The sequence below is a fragment of the Haplochromis burtoni genome, unplaced genomic scaffold (genome assembly GCF_018398535.1).
Source record: "Haplochromis burtoni strain Fernald_Lab_line unplaced genomic scaffold, NCSU_Asbu1 Contig_272, whole genome shotgun sequence".
Taxonomy (NCBI): Eukaryota; Metazoa; Chordata; class Actinopteri; order Cichliformes; family Cichlidae; genus Haplochromis; species Haplochromis burtoni.
The window spans coordinates 458,274-477,927 of record NW_024582633.1 but is presented as its reverse complement, the minus strand read 5'-3'; the positions used below and the strand labels follow the sequence as shown (position 1 = coordinate 477,927).

Here is a 19,654-nt window from a genome sequence, read left to right as displayed (position 1 = left end):
TATATATATATATATATATAAGTAACATATTATTCATTTTTACTTGCTGTGCACAGTGTACATTGTACTGTAACTAACTGGACAGAAAATTGCATATACAGTCAGATTCTTATTGCTTTCTGGTTTGAATGCCAAGTTATATAATCCTGCTGTTTTACAATGTCAATATCATGATGCACAAAATTATACTATTCTGATTTGTACTGGTTCTGCTAAGTCTCAATATACTTCTAAAATTATGCTCTTTTCTGACAGTATTGCAAATGTTTTTTTTGTATTTAAGAAACAGATTTGTACTAACAGACTCTTTCTTTATCGCTATGTAATATTTTTTTTCCTTTTAGTGAAAGTATGGAACTCAAGCTGCAGGAAATAATGAATGAATAAATAACTATCTGTTTTCAGGCTTAAAATGTCATTGCCTTGTCATGCTGTGAATGCATTTAAATTCAGTACTCCATAACAAACACTGTCTTGAGTCTTAATTGCTGCATAATTTCTGATTTCTGATTCAGCTCATAACAATACCACATAATAAAAACCGTGTACCATTTTCAGTTTGGCTATCAAAATCACTTTGGTGAGGCTTCTAAAAACTCAGATATGTAAAAAGGTCAAGTTTGTATTGAGATAATTTTAATAAGTGCTAGTTAATAGACAATAAGTAGCTACTGGATCGTAGTTAATAAAATACAGTTGTTAACATGATAGATTCAATTTTATTTATATACCACTAAATAACACCAGTCATCCCAAGGTGCATTATATTATAAGGTAGAAACCCTACAAACAGACAAGCCTATATGAGCAAGTACTTGGCAACAGTGGGAAAGAAAAAGTCATTTTTATCAGGAAAAAACCCTCTCCCAGAAACAGGATTCAATGAAGGATTTAAAATTTCTTTCTGGATTTAACAGGGAACCAATGAAGAGAAGTCAATGACCAGAACAGAGTTCAAAATTCCTCGAAGTGTTATTTGAGGGCAAGTAATGCCATTAATTGTCAATAACTTTTTTCATTTTTAGAAGCAGGAATTGGAGGTTAACAAGGTCTTTATGTCTTTAAGACATTCCTGCAGTTTAGCTAACTGATGTGTCTCATCTGGCTTCATGGTTTGAAAAAGTTGGGTCATCTGCATAGCAATGAAAATTTATGATATGGCTTCTCATGATACTGCCAAAGGGAAGCTAAAGAACTCAACATTAATATTACTAAGGAACTTATTAATATTATTGTGTAAAGAAGTCTACCCATTTACATGAACAAATTGTAGTCTATTAGGTAAATGTGATTCAAACAACTGCTCTGTAATAGAATATTACAGTCGATAGTATCGAATACTGCAGCTGGAGTACAAGCACAGAAATAAGTCCACGGTCATTGTCCATAAGAAGAGTATAAATTTAGCACTAAAGCATGGCTCATAAGCGTGGCATCTACAAGCACGACATCCAAGTGCACTTCAGACCCATCCACACAATCAGATAAAAACTTATTCATCCCAAAGACAAAACTCCCAACCACAATGTAAACAACATGGTATATGGTGTGCACTGCAGCGACGAATGCTTAGACCTCTACCCTGGAGAAACCAAACAGCCACTGCATAAATGCATGGTACATAGAAGAATCACCTCGACAGGACAAGACTCAGCTGTACATCTGCATCTAAAGGATAAAGGTCACTCTTTCGAGGGCGCCAATGTTCACGTTTCAGACAGAGAAGACCGATGGTTTGAAAGAGGAGGGGAAGAAGTCATCTATGTCCACTGTGAACGACTATCCGTGAACACAGGAGATGGCTCGCGACACCAACTGTCTGCCACCTACAGTGCAGTTTTGAGATCCCTTCCCAGGCGCCTTAACGTCACATCTCACACAATAGGTTGAGGGAAGGTCTCACAATGGTTTCACTCGAAACCTCTGCTGATGATGACCCACACCTTCATGTGATGAGGCACAACTCTTAACTAAAGCTGTTTCTATACGCTGATGGTTAAAATTTTATTTGTGAAGAAATTCATTAAGTTGTTACTAGTTAAGGTTAATGGACTAATGGAAGAGTCAGTGGAGCTCTGACTCTTGTCAGCCTGGCTACAGTAAAAAGAAGTAAGCTGAGGTTGTTCTTATTTTCTTCATTCAGAGATGAATAGTAAGCTTGCTTAATTTTAAAAAATAGATCAATATTAATGAGACGTAATTTCCTCTTCAACTTATGAATTCTCTGCTTTAAGATGTGCGTTTGTGAGTTATAATTCGGAGTCAAGCACTTATTTTTCAAAAGGAGCCACTGTATCCATCATCCACAGTGAGGATGCAGAGCTTAGATAGCTGCTCTGTGCTGTGTTGCTGTATTGACTTAAATCTTAAATCTTCAAATGGGCTCTTGGATATTGGACCGTGAAATTAGCCAAATGATCTAAACTGCATCAATGAATGTACATTGAGCAAAAGCTGAGAAACAGATTAATATGGATATCTTCACCTTCCTGAAACTCCTTGGGGAAGCCTCTATAGGGTCTTTTGCAACACAGTAGTTGGACTCCACCTTTTTGGAGCTTACTCGTGGCCACTTCCATCATGGGCACTATCAAGAAATATTGAGATAGCAACCCACCATCTGGTGCTTTATCACACAGCAGTGGTGCCAAGAAGCAGGGAAGCTTGCTATCTAGTGTCTTGAAAATACTTGGGGGGGGTGGTCCAAAATGAAACCTGGTCACGGGGAGAATATGAACAAAAAATGAATTGTTGTGAATTGCAACTGGAACAAAGGCTATATTATTTAAAATAAACAGCATTCTCCGAGCAGCAGCAGTGAGCTCAATGACCTTATGACCTTCAGCCATAGGACTTGTCTGTCAATTTGTTTCCATTTGACAGATTTTACCTCTTGACTTTACTGCCATCTAGTGACGTGAGGCAATTACACCAATGGCTGGAGTAAGCAACAGGCTTTTAAAAGCTTACTGGCAAATGCACAGTCTGCATGATGCAAACTGTCAACAAAACTATTTTAATGATGCTGTAAAAAGAGAAAATGCCACATATGTATATCCCCTTACCGAATAGTGTAGTCAAATTACAATCCGCACAACCACTCTACATTTTAGCTGAAAGCCTATGAAGTTGTTAGTCCTTCTGTTAACATCCCTAGCCCTCGAATAGCTGGACTTCCTGTAAGAGGCTTATTCCATGGCAGCAGAATCACATTATTTGTCTGTTGATTGGCAATCATTACCATCAAACAAGCAGCTGCCCCATTACCCTCCTGGTCTCCACCAACCATCTCACCAGCCCCCCTTCCCGCTGCTTCAAAGTCACCCCCCTCCTCCATTTTCCCATTCCTCATTCAGTCTTCAGTGGATTCATCCTGTGTTGGCTGTATGTCTGCCATAGCATCCATTAACCGTTCGCAGATCTGTCTGTGCCAAGGACTTTGATTTATCACTGAGTAGAAAGCCTGGTTTAAATTGATCTACAGCTGGTTTATGTCTACTTCCAATAGAGAAAAAATATCATTACACAGCCTTCTTGTGATCCTCTGTTTTCAAACAACCTGCATCCAGCTTTAAAGCAGCCCATTTGCATACCAGATGCTAAGAGTCTTTAAGCATCCATGTAAGTTATGAAGAATCAAGGATATGAAACGAGGGTGTTAGAAAAGCATCAACATTTAGTTTCTGATACATTTTAAGTGTGTGCTAAGCTTCAGGGGGTCTGTTCTTTTGTATGTAAGTGACAGAGCCTTTGTGTCTCTTTATGTAAATTTGCCCTATTCTGAAGCTTTGAGAGCTGGGGTGGATAATTGTTTATGATTACTCTGTGACATTTCCATATGGCTGACAAATGGTTAGCCAACACATAGTCACATACACACATGCGCATTACGCAGACACACACACACATCTGTCAAGACTAAGTATTTTTAGCCTGACTGGTAGATTTGTTTAACCTGAAATTGAAAACCACAGCAGTAGGAGTGAAATCATCTCTTCTCGGATGAATATGAGTGTATCCAAATAACTGTTTTCCTTTAGGTGGGGGGAATGAGCTCATGTGGTGGGAGTTTTTACTGAACAAAAATGAGTGTTTTGTTCTATTGATCTGGTATTAACTATCTCTAAAAACCCATCCCCCATTTTTTTTTATTATCAAGATTACACCAGGATAATAACCTTTCCACACCCTGATTCTTATTCCCTGTGCACCCCCGACTATATCTCATGTGTATTTGGGTTGATGGGTGGGGGTTACCTTTGCACGGGCCCCTGTGGAGATCACGGAGGCTAAATTACATTTACCCCCCCTCCTCCCATGCCTCTTCGTGTCCCTCTTTCCTCCTCCCCCTTTTTGCCAGGCAGATAGATGTCAGCCACCATTCTTTCCAGACAGCAGGGTGTTTGCCGTTCCTCTTATCCACCCCAGATACCGACCTTGTAACATTCTAATTCACCAGCAGGATCTGTCTCTATTTGCACTGCCATGTTGTAAGAGGAACAACAGTGTTTGTCTTTGGGTTGAAGACAACTAGAGCTTGGATAACCCTAATGCAGAATAATATCCTTTTGGGCCATGCACTACACTACTGTATTTGGCTGCCATAAATTTCTTCAGTCTTACCAAGTCCCTTCAGCTTGGTGATTTTCTATGGAGTGTCATGATTTTAATGATATATCCACTGAGTTGCCATCTGAGAGGAAACAATCGCTTCTTGATTAAAAGTCTGAATAATAACTATATCTCTGGGGAACAAAGCTGCTACACTCAGCTTGATCTGCCTTTTACATTGAGGGCCATACCCTCAATGTAAAGTCCGTTTCTGATCACATTAAAAAAAGAAGAAGGCATAAAAAAAAACTTCTTTGATATCTTAGCCAGAGAGGCTAAGTCCTTCAATTAATTCTGCCCTGCTCTTTCTCAAGGATTCCTGCATTATTTATAGGCTTCTGCCACCGCAGATTATTACTTGGCGTTTGGTGTTTACATCCAAGATTCAGATCTAATCCCAGGGGATTGAGATGGTTTCATGTTTAGACTGACACATGGGCAAGGCGTTGTAATTAGTAGAGGTGCCCTTTTGATATCGGCACGATGAACAACAAGCTGACAGTTAATATGCAGGCTGCCGTCATACTCGTTTCTCAGCAGTGTGCAGACACGCAGATCAATTTATCAATCCAAGATTTAAGATTTTTTGTCTGAGAGTTTAGCTGCAAGCCCAAAACAGCGGACTGAATTTTCAGTTTGTGGCACAGCACAAATCATGCAACAAGCACATTAAAAATCAGCTTCCAAGTGCACATATGCATTGCAAAATAAACACTATTCCATAGGAACCAGTTTGTCTTAAAAAAGTTGTCTGTGTGCATACATTTCAGTTGGTAAAGCAGAACTGATGACTGATGAAGGGCTGAAATATTTATTTATTAGTCCGTGTTTTATTATTTATTTCTTGGAGGCAAACAAAATCGAATCTCATTCATTAAGACTGGTCTCAAAGTATTCGACAAATCATCTGTGCAGCAAAAGCAGAACAAAAGATATCAGAGAGCAAGTGTTAACTGATGGGACTCAGGTGTATGAGACTGGTCCAGTTAGGGATGAGACCACTGAAGGTTAATGTTGGCATCACGTGAGAGATGGTAGAGGGATGGAGGTTAACCAAATCTAGCAACAGGAACTATAGTTTTTTCTGTCTTTGCCACCAGTAATGAGCTGTAGGGAACTGTACTTAATATCCACAGATGTTTAAAATGTGCAGGTTATTCAAGAACACTACATTTTCGGAGCAACCAAATTCATTATTCATTCCGTTTATTAGTTAAAAACAAACTGATCTGTGCATGTACATGCATTAATATCTGGGACAGACTCCAAGGAGAGAAAATCAGAGTTAAAAGATAGTGAGTATTGAACTGAGGCAAACGCTTAGCAGTCAAAAATTACTTCAAATGGGCTTCATTTGCTTATGTCTGCTGGATGTCAGAATATGCTGCTGATTTTTAATATGTACCATTTCATTTACTTTTTTTTTAAAGGGCAAAAAGGGAAAACATATCTCAAGAAGATATATAAATCATGTTCTCCCTCATTTAAATCAAGAAGAGATCTAAAACTTCCCAGTAGGCGACAGAATAAATTATTTTAATACAGCCCCTTTATCATTTTATGTTAAATAATAAATAAAGAAAAACTTCATGGGATGCTCTGATCTGAAAGTGGTCTGGGCTTCACTGCGGGGTCCACTGTGGTCATGTGGAACGAGCAGGTCTAGCGCCCCCCTAAGTCAGCAGCCATAACCCTTCTTTCAGTCCACGGGGACAGGACCGCGGCTCCGTCAGTTTCTTTCCCTGATCTTGAGCGCCCGGCGATGCGGTGCTGAGCAGGTGTGAGCATCCTGAAGGACACGACGGACGGACGGACGCAGTTGCCCGCTACGCAAGGTAAGGACGAGGAGAGCGCTGAGCAGACAGCGTGAGAACTGATTTTTTGACATTATTTCAGAAGAAGCCGGGTGCAGCTTTTTTTTTGACAGCTGGGAAATCAGCGTTGTTTACAACGGGCAAGTGGGATGCGCGGATGAGATTGAGCTCATTCAGCCGCCCGCAATGCAGGAATATGTAACGATTTGGACGCGAAAAAGACAAAAAAACCAAAAAGAATTTATGATTTTTTTGCATGTAGATCCAGACAGATAACGTGATCAATATGATCGCGGCGTGCGTGGCGGGGATGCTGCTTTTTTTAGCATCTGTACATCCTGACCTCCCAAAACACACTCGATGGTGGGTTCGTGATGTGTTTTCCCCTTTTTTGCGCATCTGTTTTGAAGTAATAAGTCCGAACGTATAAGTCAAGATAAATGAAAACACGCCAGAGGCCATATCCTGGTAGCGCTGCACATACCGATGATGATTCAAACTACTGGCTCCCTCGCAGCCAAGAAATTATGAAGAAGCATCCGTAAACACTTTGATCTGGGGTGGGAGTATAACCCACTTCCCGGTTTCAGCACCACAATTGATGGTGACTAATGGCTGTATGTCATCTTTACCAGCAGACTGAGCCGTAACGCTTCGTAATGGCCCATTGCAGGGTCTTTCTGTCAGGTGCTGGAGACGGAGTCATGGGCGCGTCCTGACTCACCAGACTAGGTTTTAGTGAAGAGGAACTGCTCATGCTATGTTGGTAAACTCAGGCTTAGAGACTCAACAGGGGCTTTTGGGACATTTATAAAGAGACTTCCAACATGTAGCCTGAATATTAAAAATAAAAAAAATACATAAAATGTGTATAAAATTGCACTCATTGGGGACACAGTCCAATTATGTATATAAAAAAAATCCCAGATATGATGATTCATGACATACATTGGTATTCTGCATATGTATGGGGCTCACCACGGATTGGAGAATATTGTAACCTATGAGCTCATTAATAGCAGCAGTGGCTCAAGTCTGGCAAAAAATAACTGACATCGTTAAGACTGCCTGATCTATGTCTCCATGACTACTGAATAACTTAATGTCTTGGCTTTTACACTGCTATAGTATTCATTACGATGCTAAAGAGTGGCCCCAATGAACTGCTTTGATTGGCGGTCAGGGCAAAAGATATTTTAAGCAGCTGCAACTTTGCATTATGTGGTTCACAGTGTAATTACTCGAGGTATTTTCAGGTTATTTGCTGAGGTTTGAAAATCCTCTGTGAATAGGCTAGATATTTCTGGCCCACATTTTCATTCTGACTTTGTTTACACCACTCATTGCAAGTGAAGGATTGTTCACTGTGTGTGTGTCCTGGCTGAATCAGAGCTCTAATGTGGCACAAAATGTCACAGGGATTCCATTGGCGCCTGTCAGGTGGAGAGCTTTATGAATCTTGTAAGCTTGCTGCTGTTAATGCATCCTGTGCTACCCCGTGGACACCCCGAGGACAGACACTCTCCTCCAAGTGAATGAATTTACTCTTCACAGAAGTAGGCTATCCTTGTGTGTGCAAAGTAGCATCTTGCGTTTTATCCCCTGGCTCCACAGCAAAATGTCTCTGTTCTGAATTTTGAAATAAGCTGTTCTCTGCCAGCACACTGGCCCGGCATACCACAGTATCCTGTAAGATGTCCCTGGTTTTTGATGCGTGTCGGCGTCACAGGACAGACTCAGCCTTCATTAGTGTCACAGTCAAATAACTCAACATAAACATGCACTTACAGTATTTCTTCTTTGGTTTGAAGCATCAGTCACATGTATCTGCAATGTATTGATGTAGACAGGTGAACCTCACCTGAGGCAGAAGATAGAGCTGGCCTGAATGTGAACTTTCCCATCGAGACTTTGCTTCACTCAACATCTAACTTGTGAATATGAGAATGAGGGAGAGAAATGGTCTTTTCTTATCTGGGATTTAGCCTTTTTTTTTTTTTTACTGCAGACATATTATGAGACTTTTATATGAAAATAAGGCACAAAGAGATTTTTGGTTCATTCCCCTTGTCCTTAAAACACTACTCGCTTGATATGAGCATCAAAAAGAACCTTGGATGTTTTCAATCTAAGATTTGAGAGTCCCTTTAGGAGATTAGATTGTTTCCAGATGTCCTTCCAAGCCTTGCACTACAAATTCCTGGACCGGAGCATTAGCCTAACTGAAGAAGATAGAGTTGACCTTTGATTTTCACAAAAACACGCTAAACTGATTGGCAACAATAGCATTTGGCAGCAGTAGGACAAGTTTGTTAGATGCTGTTTGTTCTCTCACATTGAGTGCTGTGTCAGATATGCTGAAGGGAATACATCTTGTAGACTTGCCTCATTGTAAGGGTGAATGTGCTACGAGAGGATGCAGCGGCACGAGACAGCCCATGACGTTGAACACTGTGCGAGGAACACGCGCACAAACGCCGCTCTTTCTTGCTGTCTTTGCTGTAAGAGTGCTTCTCTGTGTCCTGCTGACAAAACGTGAAATGCTGTCGTCTTGATGCTTTCCATAGATTGCTCAGCAATTTACACACCATCAATCAATAGCGAGCTTCACTAATGGTACGGTGGTGAGGCAGAGAGACATGACGTCTTCTGTGCTTGCCTGGAGACAGACCTCTCTGTTCATAGTTTAGAACTAGAATGGGCTTCAGTATCCATCTGCCATCCTTGGCTATCTGAATACAGTTTTCACTAGGCATGATTCTGCCAGTGTATGCTGCACCCTGCTCTCTGCATGCTTTTTATCATATAGATCCTATATAGAAAGACAGCACTACCAAGAACTCATAAGCATAGTGGATATTTGCACACCACGTGTTGCTAACCCATCTAATTTGTGCAATTCTATAAAGCTAATGCAAGTGTAATTGTATTCAGCTGCACTTACAGTGTTGTAATGGGATGATACTTATTTATTTTGCAGAGCCATTAGGGAGATATAAGAGCCGTGCAGGTTAGAACTGAAGCCAAATCACAAATCGCTTTGGTTTTGCTGGTTTTGTCTTCTCAAATGTAAGAAGTTAGTGTTTCTTTTGTCAGATGTGATATCAAATTGAATGCCAGTGTGTGGTGTCTAACACCATAGTCTAAAATCTTCAGTTGGGTCCTGTTTACTGAGAAGGCCAAAGCATATCATTATAGACTGTATATAAATATGGATACAGGGCTCTCAAAGGCAAATCTGCATTCTTTTTAATGTCCAACAGGTGGCGAATCCCCTGGTAGCAGAAATCAGACTGTAAAAGTCTCAGAAAAAGAATAGATTCATTTTGACCTCAGTAAAATAAATAAATGAATTTATGGTTTAACTCACTAGTTAAAAGCCTTATTTAATACAACATGATTCACATGCATTATTTTCATATATAGTGTATATCATGCCCTTTTGGTGGAGGCATTCTCATTGTCCAAAAGCCGATTCCCTCCAAGACAGATATGTCATTGATCAGGTCAGCTTGTGAGATTTGCTGTAACCCTTTTCTCTACGGTGACAAGCGAACCCAATCCATGCTAGCAAAAGACCCCACAGAGAAATACAGAGCCACAGAAACCCCTTGCTGTAGGAATCCAGAGTTTAGGCCTTTTCTTCCATTGGTGTGTTTAGTCTTACAGCACTCATTTACAGCTCATTCACTTACAGCACTACTGTTACTCCTGTGAATTTGATGATAATAATGCTCCAGGATGCTACTTATTTCTAATTCCAAGCCAATGCTGCCTATGAACAATTAATCATCTACACTGGATTTAGCTTGTATGATTTTTAAAATGTGACTGACTCTCTAGAACAGGGGTGGGCAATCTCAGTCCACGAGGGCCGGTGTCCCTGCAGGTTTTAGATGTGTCCTCGAACCAACACAGCTGATTTAAATGGCTAAATTAGCTCCTCAACATGTCCTGAAGTTCTCCAGAGGCCTGGTAACGAACTAATCATGTGATACAGGTGAGTTGAACCAAGGTGAGATCTAAAACCTGCAGGGACACCGGCCCTCGTGGACTGAGATAGCCCACCCCTGCTCTAGAAAGATATGATTTGCATCTGGCATGTCTACTTCATGATTTAAAAAAAGAGGCTACAACCTGCATGAACAGCCTTCTGTTAGTTTACACAAACGCGGAACAATACTAAAGATAAAAATAGATTTTTTTGATATCACCTGCTAAATGACATGTCTATTTATAGCGTTGAAGATCCCGGTGAAGGACAAAGATAGGAAAACAAAAAAGAAATGACTTAGTTTATTTATTTTTTTACCCTTTGTATAGCTGTTCTTCTTCGTGTAATCTATGTGACTCTGCTAAGTGCTGAGTTGGCTCATGTGGTTCTTCTGGTTTGTTTTGCAAATGCAGACTGGAGTGGTTTAGTTCTAAAGACAGAAAAATAAGCTACCCTCAAGATATGTATATATAGAAAAAGAGATATAAAATTTGTTATCTTCTTCTAATCTGTGTGAGTCTGCATAAAGTGGCAAGCTTCTTTAGTAATGCATGGTTCTTCCTGTTTATCTGTCTGCCCAAAGTGACGTGTCACTGGTGGACAAATAAACATTATCTTAATTTTCATTAAGATAATGCAGACCAGACAAGCAGGTAGCATCAGTTATCTCCCTCTTCCACTCAAAAAGGGTGGATATCGATCAGTGTTATCAAAGTGTTATCTCACGCATACAGGATGAGTAGAAGAAGAAGAGCCATCTTTAGCTTTTTGGGGTAAGTTAAGAGAGTAATTTAGATAAAATAAAAAAAATAAAGATGAAAAAACATTTATAAAATTTAGAACATTTAGTTCTAGAACATCTGTACCTCATAAAATATATATTTTTCAGCAAGTCGATGATCTTGGTGACATTTAAGAGGAGTTTAAATCTGTAATTAGGTTAAATCTGACAAGATTTCATTTCTTTTCTGTGATGTTTCATTTGGTTTTCTCTGAGATATTTTTAGGCTTTATAATCAAAGTAAATCTTATGGGATTTATCCAGTCAATTAGAGCAAGATTACAAATGTGCGCTCCTGTGAACAGGAATTTTCTTTTAGGTTATTTCTGATAATATTTGTCTTCCTTCATTATGGTGCCAGCCCTAAACATTGTTTGTTTCCTCATTAGCAGAGCAACCCTCATCTATCTTGATGATATTTCATTTATGCAGTAATATGAAGAGTTCATTAAATAGTTCATTACAGCTCAGTTCTTTTCAGCTTGTATTTAAGTGTTTAGTATTTAATAATGATAAAGAGTTTAAGCTATCACTTTGCAAGGTTACCAAATTCAGAGGACAGTTTTCTCTAATGGAGTAGTCAATTTCAGACCTCTCTTTGTGACTGGGTCTTAATTATACCACTTTTTATAGTCTCAGATTGCCCCCTTTTCCATTTAGCTAAGCAGAAATATTATGTTACACGCAGTGGACTCACTTCCCACGTGGGAGCCTAGAGCCATCTGTTTTTGCACCTTTGTAGGTGTAGTCAGATACTTTGTTTACAGGGATGCTGAGAAGCTGTGCAGCCAAACAACTCGGTGCTCCATTTCGGTCCTGTACGAGATGACTTTCGATTGCAATTTGAAAATCAGCAGAGCGTGTCTGATGTATTCACTGGGATTTCTAACCAGAGGGTTACAATGAAAATCTTGTTTACAAGGAAATTCCCAATCTGTTGAGATTTTAATTTATGTCACTGTGTTACAAAGCATGTTAATAAATTGCAAATCGTAAGGAATCAGAAGCATTTTGTGAAGAAGAAAATGAATGGCTTTTGGCACAGAGCAGAGATGTTTTGCATGTTTAAAAACTTGAAAAAAAGTATCTTTTTTTGCCAGCATGTGTACACTACATATAACTAGGTTACATTTCCTCTATAATCTGCACATAAAATCTAGCATTTAGCATTATTTTTTGAGGAACTGAATTTAACCCTTATGGTTTTCCACAGGTTGACTGCTTTGGGCTGTTATACTTACAGTTTGCTAACAAGTTTTTATCAACTTGAAAAAGGGGAGCTTTATACCCCTGTGTGCGCACAGATTGCTGCATCTTTCGAGTACGCTTGAAGTCCACTTGGATGCATGCAGAGCTGGTGCCCTTGTGAGGTAGTGGGATGAACAAATCAGTGTGATCACAACAAATTGGAGGTTTTGGGGGTGAAAGTTCAGTGCCTCACGTGTACTCTTCGATGAAGATATTTTTACCACTCTGGCCAAAGTGGATCCTCGGGTACTCACCGATGCAAAAAGTATAACCCTAGCTTCACCCCGTCTCTGCTCTTTCATGCTCCGTGCTTCACTCCAACTCTCTCACTCACAAACAAGGTGAACTAGACTCAAACACACTCGGGGGAACAGCAGATCACAGGAGAGAAACTAGCACAAATGTAAATGCCTGGAGTACTCCCAGACTGAGCTGAAATAAAATGAGCGCACATAGATTAAGTAAATAATTGAAACATTGAATTTTTTTAACTGCTTGGTGGAGCAGGAGGAATGATTCTTGGAAAACACTGAAGCTATTTAATCAGTGTTCATTATGAGCGTGTGAAAGTTAAACTTTAATTGCTTGCATTGTTATGTTATAGCGCTGAGGAGAAAGAAGTTGGTGGACTGAACGCCCCCTATTAAGTATGAAAGTGTCTTTTTCGGTGGGGCCTTGCTGCTCTTGGGGCCTTTGAGCAAGGCCTGTTGCTATGGTGCTGTGAGCATGTGTGGAGAACAAGAACTCAAATTCATCTGCATGCTAGTTCAGCCTGCAAGGCTTCCAAGCATGACTACACTCTTCTCCATATAGCACTGCCTTTCATGTATACTATATGCTGTTTTTCATGCTAGCTGACTAAAAGCTGCCTCAAGGTGATGATGCATGCACTGTTGCCTTGACAGCATACTAAACCGGAGCTATGAAAGCTATGGAAAAACAGTGGCCTGTTGGAGATGACAGAATGAGAGGGTCAGTGAAGATTTTTGCATTAACCCAAAGTGTCCTTGGTAAGATGTATCTTAGTTCTTTAGCTTATTAAGGCCCTAAACTTCGGGGTGAGGGATTGTAGAACTGTAAGTAATAGAAGGCTAATAGCAGAAAGAGCCCCAAGGGAAAGGCTTCCTGGTACGTGGCTCGAATACTGAAGAAGTTGATCTCTCAGGAAGCCTAATTATACGTTTAGGGGCACCCTGTTTTTCCCCTTTCTGGACAGCTGGACAGCTAAATTGTTTGTGGATCAATAGTTTAGCTTCCTATTGGCTACACAGAGTGAGTGAAGTGCATTTAAACCTAAGAAATCCCATTACCCTTGACAGAGATGGGAAGTATAGCACTAGAAGCCTCAGCAAGTGCTACTGCATTGTCCATTATTCAATCTGTTCTGTTTGCTTACCTGCTCTTTTTATTGCTTAGACCACTCATACTAATGTTACACATATGAATTGTGGCTTTCTATTTCCATTTTCACTGCTATTAAATTTAATTTGTAAGTTTTGGTCAAATTATACATGCAATCATGGACATCAATGTCATGGTAGTTCTGGGGTTTTTTAGTGTTTTGTTTCAAGTTGATTTCAAATGATTGTACAGGAGACATCTTTAATGGCTTCAAAAAAGATAAGACTTTGAACAAGTTTGAAAATTATTTTTGCGCTTTCTCTAATCCACATAAAAGTATAATTACAGAGCCAAAAGTGAACCTCGGCCCTAAATATTAGGTTAAATGTACCTTTGCAAGTTGCACATACTTGGTCCAGATCTTTTTGATAGCCACCAACAAGTTTCTGGTATAATTATTGCTGAATATTTTTTGGGATTTTGGGAAGGCCATTTCAGCAGCTTAATGTTAGCCTGCTTTGCCCATTCCAAAACCAATTCTGATATGCGTTTGGGTTCATTGTCCTGTTGGAACACCCAGTTGTGCGTAAGTTTCAATTATAGCTGTTGTTTTAGCTGTTAATTTGAGGTGAAGTCGATTTGGGAGGTCATTCTACTTCTACATAATGCCAAAGTCTGAGTCAGATAATGGCAAATTGCAGTTGCTTATAAATGCCCAACTGAGCTTCTGGAATGGACGTCTCAAAGCCTCAACTGATCTTTGCCCTTATGGAAATTTGTGGACTTAAAAGTAGAGTTGATCTCCAAAAAAACCAACTAATTTAATTGAATTCTACCAATTCTGCCAAGAAGAGTTTTCAAATATGCAACCAGAATTATGCTAAAAGGTTGTTGATGGATACCAAAAGCATCTGGTTGAGGTGCAAGTTGCTAATGGACATTCAACCCAATATTAGTGGTGCAATATGTCAAGCCAAACAAGTTAAATAAATCCAGAAGAATCCAGAAGGCCCACAAACTGCCATAACAATCATGCCCATGATGAGTGTATGTAAACCTCTGACTCGAGTTGTATGTCCATTAGGTTATATTTTTTAAATTATGCACCATGCTACGTATGTTTAAAATCACTCACTGGATGCCGTAATTGCCTCTCACAGAGAGCTCTTCACTAAGAGGATCGATTAAAAGTTATAATGCAGTGTTGTGTTCCCTTTCAGGCCTTCTGGCTGTATATTACTGTTACTTATTTTTACCGGAGCTTGTCTGTATTGATTTAACACTTTAGAATTGTTTTGAAAGCCTGTTGTTATTCACTCCTTCTCTTAAGCAATGTAAATGGCAGAAGGAGAAAGAGGCAGTGAGTGAAGGGCTGCTGAAGGCATTATGAGAAACAGAACAAAACAGTTGGATCTCTACCTTCATTCCTCAGATCAGTGTAACCGCAGATAAAAGCTGTAGCTGTTGCGGGCTGTGGCACGCCACTGTCCTCTTCTGGCTCCTTTACTGTGCTGCCCTGTGGTTGTATTTTACTGGTGCTAGTTCCTATGTCCTCGGCTGGATCTCTGCATGAAGAGCCCATTGATGAGAGCAGCATTAGCATTCGGTGTAGGTGAGACTGACAAACAGGTCGGTTTTCCATTTCACACTAACAGACCTGGTTTCTCTGGATCCTCTCAAAGGGTCTCAAATCAGCCCCCTTGCTGCATAGCTAATGAGTGTGAATAAAAGCAGTCAAAGAATGCTTATATAGTCTTTCCTAGCCCAAGGAGTGTACTCTTTGTATAAGTCCTTGCCGTGCCAGCTGACACATCAGGGCCGCACTATTTCACTGGCTCGACATTGTCACATTTGGCTCACAAACTCACAAGGTGATGTAACAACCTGCGTCATGTTTTCTCATAGCACTAACGGTAGAATACAGCAGCACTAATAGCTTCCGACGAATTACTCTAAAATGTCCCTAAACAAAAGTTGTTCTTTTAAGTTGGCATATCATTATTCAGATCTGAAAACCAGCGTTCTGGGAAATGTGTCTGACTTATGCGTGCAACTTGTGCACTAATTATCCTCCACATCCTTTTCCTTGGCTGAGTTTGTAGCTGGAGGAGCTTCTGTTGCAATCTGCTAATTCATGCTGCTGACACTATTCTCACATTTTCCTTAGCAACAACAAATTGCCCCCAAGAATAAGTGGCCAATATTGCCCCGTGAAGAATAACACATGCCTTCTCGGTGTTCTCGGCCTCTCTTTTAATTGTCATGAGTCAGACTAGTGCTCGCTAAGACATCCAAGTGAGAGTGGTTGAGAGAGAAAAGGAAAAAAGAGAGACAGAGAAGGGGCAGTCAGCTTTTAATTAAAGATATGTTATTCTACTTTTGCTCATTTCAGCCTTGCTGTAATGGAATTCAAATGAACAATAAACGGGTGAAGATACAGCTGATTATCGTCTGTCTAGACAGAGGAAGGTTCCGGCAAAATATTTCTCACATCATGAGCGAAAATAAGTTGTACATCATACACAGCGTGGAAGTCGTAGTTCACTAGGGCACTGCAGTGGACAGCTTCCATACTGCATGTGTTGAGCCTCATGGTGAAATGTGTCAGTAGAATAGCACAGAATAGTGTCACAGGCTGGATTATTCATGAGGACGATGTAATGGCAGTGTGTGGAGGAAAGGGCACCCAGAGGTGAATCTGACTGGGAGAAAGACAGCTAAATCCCCCCCTGTTTTGTTTTTTTTTGGTGGTCTTTTCACACGTGCCCCACACCACAGTTGCCATACTCTGACTCTTATCTACAACACACAGCTCCACTCATGCTGCACATACAGGGCCACAGTGTGTGGAGGACAGACAGAGTGAAGGGTGCAGTGTCACAGTAAGAAAGCACACAATCCTGTACACACAGCCACAAAAAAACCCCACTGTGTCCACAAAGGATAGAAAGATGAGGAGTTGGACTTCTGTTTAACTCCCTTGCAATAGAGGATAAGAAGACAAGCTAAAACACTGGTGTCCTATATGACTGAGGCGGGGGTGGGGGGTGGGGTTAGTGTTGAAGTGAATAATCAATATTGTTTACATGTCAAACTAATATGATCAGCACTCTTTTTTTTTTGTCATTTCATGTGAATTTCTTGAAATATGGCTAGTAAACAGTAAACTGTTATGGGTAATTATGGATTATATAAATATCAGTAGTTTAAAAAAAGCTGAATAAATGCTAAGTTAGTCCACGTGAGTCTTAAGAAATATGCTGCCACACAGGAATGGATAAAGCCCAGCAAGATGTAGGTGTGCAGAAATGCAAGGGAGTCAAACAAAGCATTTGTTTGAAGCGTCATATAGTCTTGTAACCTAGTTTAGAGGGTTTTTTTGCTGCTACTTGAGGGAAAGCCAGCTTGATTGGAAATGCTGTATCTGTAGCTGCGTGGGTTGTCTGAGCCTTATCTTTAATAGCAGTTGGACTGTGCACAAACAGCTTTGTACTTGGGAAGAGATGATTTCCTTATGTAAAGTGATAATCTGGTGATCTGAACGCCAGAGAGCTCCCACACATCTGCACCTACTCGTGCTGACATAGCCAACTAGTGTCATGGTGTACCAATTTTGGGTTTGAGGATTTTAGTCCACGCTGCAGAAATATACCTTTTGTGGTCTGACATTGATCTAAGCGCTTATTCTTTTTGCTGCATCTCTCTCTCTCTTTCACCGTCTCTTTGACGGTTTTTTTGTAAGTGGGCACCTGTTCTGTGTTGTGAGCCATGATCACATGGTGTTACTTGGCCAAAGAGGCACCAAATGACTCAGGTCTTTGCCCAGACTGTTCTCATTGTCAGTCGGCACACACGTTGCTTTCCAACAGGCCATCTGACTGTGGCCATGTGCTCAACAGTAAACACAAGTGAACGGGTATGCTTACAGTTCCGGACGTGAACATGTGGGCTGTGTGATGGCGGATGGTCTGCAAGCATTGCATGTCTTAGTTGTCAAATTCAGATTTCTAGCAATCTGAATGAGGGTTCATGCTGACTGTTTTTTGCAACTTTTTCAAGGAGTGGGTGCTCGAGTGCCAAGTCACAGGGGTGTATTATTGCACACACAAATGCACCCATTGAGAGAGACCATAGAGCCTGCAGTGGCACAAGTCGTGAGGGAAGACTTCCTGATGAGTAGGCATGAATATCCATGCCGCTGCTTAAAAGCATCGGCACAGGCCAATACAGTAAATGGAAGTCAAGGGAATAATAAAGCCAGCTTTGTCTTGTCTACTTTGAACTCTGGAGGAGGTGTCTGGGCCTCTTGTTTGAGCTGAAATGCTTTTGGAAAAATTTCAGAAAGGGAAATCTCTAATCTTAAGAAAATCCTTTCATCATATAAATGCAGTGTCGTACAAGGAAGCATATTTTATGGGTATCTCATGTCCTCATTCACTTTTTAATGACTTATTTATCAGCAAGATTGCAGGGTGTTTACATTTCTACACAACTTGGCATTATGATGTTTCATTTGGGATTCATTGAGTCTGAGTTGGTTTAATGAATCGTTAAGCGGTAAGTCACCAAAGTAAACAACTCAGCATGTGTCTTTTATACCAGAGATCTTGTTAGGCCTGAGCGTGTGCTCTCCCCAACCTCTTACTGTGGTCCAGACAAACAGGCACCAGTGCTGCTCAGAAAGCGAGTGCCAGGGGATTTGTTTCTTACTTTTTCAATTTCTGGAATAATCTGTCATCCATCCACATCCGCCTTGGAGAGAAATATGGAAATAGGCAATATTAGAAGTAAACAAATCTCTGCAGGTCCTGGTGACTTAAAGCTGCAAATTGTTCTGCGCTGCCCTTGGCAAATGGGCTCCTTTTGCATCAAAGCTACAGTAGCAGTGGGAGCCACAATGGGTTCAACAAATTAAATTATCATTCCCAACGCTTGAGCACGTCCACACTCGGCATGAATTTGTTGCCCCTGTCTGCCTTTCCTGTTTGCATTTATTCTTCTGCAGTCTTTATGTGGCTGTGGGGTTTGGCATAAGAATATGGGTGAAGCTGTGGCTATAGGTTCCCCTACAGGGATATATTCTGCAGAGATTATAAAAAATATAAAAAAATATTTAAAAAGTGTAAATGTGCTCATCCTGAATTCTTCAACAACCCACCACTGACTGGGAAGGACTTGAGTATATATGTGGGATTTGTATTAACTGATTGCTATCCAAAATACATGGGTCTTGATGTATTGAAAACATAATTGTAGTAGTACATTAAATATAGCTTGTACGTTATTATCACAATATTACTACACTGTAATATTGTAATAATAAAACCAATATAAACCCACAAGGGAATTTTTCTTAATGGCGCATGGGGTATAATCCAGACAGAGGGCTTCTCGTAATTGGTCAGTGAGTAAGAGACAAACTGTACATTACACTAATGCACAGTAAACTGTGCACTGCTGTTCAGTAAACTGAAGAGGGGGACCATTTCACGTAGTCTTTTTGAGAGAACTAGCAAGACCCACTCTGATTTTAGATAAAGACGATGACTATGACTTTCCCGTTGTCAGTAAGTCCCTGCTATATGAGGCATCTAGATTCTGGCAAGACTTGTTTGATCACGATCATCCAATAATCCATCTTGTCAGGCTGGTGGGTTTAGATCAATCAGCATGCTGTGAGAACTGACACAGCAATAAGTGCTTCACTCCACTGCCTGCTAAATCATTTCACTGTGTTGCCAAGGGACATGAATTCACTGTGGCTAATTCCTGGCCACAAATAATAATTTTTAATTTGCTTGTCTTGAACACGCAGGAATGAGCTTGAAAAAAGTCATTTTTGTCCAAAAGTATTGAGACTCTAAC

The 19,654-nt window shown here is 40.3% G+C and overlaps 1 protein-coding gene across 1 annotated transcript in view; it reads left to right on the top strand.

The window, feature by feature from the left end:
- The first annotated feature begins 6,290 nt into the window (after positions 1-6,290).
- Positions 6,291-19,654, top strand: part of LOC102290462 (contactin-1a) — a 64,222-nt gene continuing 50,858 nt past the window's right edge. The window contains exon 1 of the mRNA XM_005939749.3: positions 6,291-6,446. The gene's annotated coding sequence lies outside the window, so the exon portion shown is untranslated. The remainder of the gene's footprint in view (positions 6,447-19,654) is intronic.